Genomic DNA, 1,171 nt, shown 5'->3' with positions numbered 1-1,171 from the left:
ATATATATATATATATAAAAGTCATATATATATATAAAAGTCGTAAACACAGTTGCAAGTTCTCAAATCGTAAGAACCAAAACACTTGACCAATTCTAGTCAAATATTTTTCCTATATATATAGATTGAGTTTGGTTTTCTATGACTTAAGACTCCATATGTATCATCTACATATTCTATGTAAACGAGCTTAAAGTCTATCCAAAAGATAGATTCTATATAGTTTGCTTCTGTTACTAATAATTAGTTGATATAGCAGACTAACAACAAACAAAATTTGTTGTCACATATTTACCGATTACCACTTAAAAATACTGGTGGCTTGTTAAATTAACAAAATCCTTTCTCTCAGTGTTTGATCTTGGCGATTAAATTAAGTCGAGTGTACATTTACTTTGTTTGAAGAAAGGTACAAGTAGCTTTATTATTTAAAAATAATTTTTAATAAGATTATTAAAATAGCTTTCAGTCGTTAGTATCTATTCACGGATTTATTTGTACATTCGTTCTTGTTTTCTGCCTCCCATTTTCCTCCAATGCAAGTAACAAAGATCAGACGAAGTTAAAATCCTGTCGATCGCGCTTTTTACCTTCAATCCGCCGCATTCCATCTGCAGTAATATTGTTACTCACCTCGCGCATCTCGCTTTTCATCTTCCTTCGCATTTCCATTACATTTCGCCGCGATGTCCCGATACGCTGGAACGCAAAGTAGGGAAAACAAATGGCCCTCTGGAGATTAAAAACCACGCATCGTACATTTTGTCTCGCGAATGTTATTTCGTGTTCACTCGTCGCTACACGTGAAACTGTCTCGAATCACCAGTTTGCAATACAATCCTTTTTAGGTGTTGTGTACACATTCATAAACCACTGCATCGAGTCAGGTAAACCGCAAAGGGTTAACCTAATGCTATGAAATGAGATAGTTGATGCGGCGTCGAATGAATCAGTCCTTATGGTGGAATCAGTAAACGCGAATAATAACACTCGGTGGTTTCACGGTATTTCCGTATCTCAATGACTATTTTGAAATCCCAAGTGTGCGTTAATACGATATGAATATCGTCAAAGATTATAAGGTATTTACATTTAATTCTAATCGATATTTGCTCCGAAAATTCTTTAACTAGTATATATTCGTACGGAAAAAATGATTTTGCTAAAGTAT

The 1,171-nt window shown here is 34.2% G+C and overlaps 1 protein-coding gene across 1 annotated transcript in view; it reads left to right on the top strand.

Annotated features, from left to right (window-relative positions):
- Nucleotides 1-1,171, top strand: part of LOC108689282 — a 135,924-nt gene that overhangs the window by 47,481 nt on the left and 87,272 nt on the right. The gene's annotated exons all lie outside the window — the stretch shown is intronic.

The sequence above is a fragment of the Atta colombica genome, unplaced genomic scaffold, assembly GCF_001594045.1.
Source record: "Atta colombica isolate Treedump-2 unplaced genomic scaffold, Acol1.0 scaffold268, whole genome shotgun sequence".
Classification (NCBI taxonomy): domain Eukaryota; kingdom Metazoa; phylum Arthropoda; class Insecta; order Hymenoptera; family Formicidae; genus Atta; species Atta colombica.
This window is presented reverse-complemented; position numbering and strand designations above follow the sequence as displayed.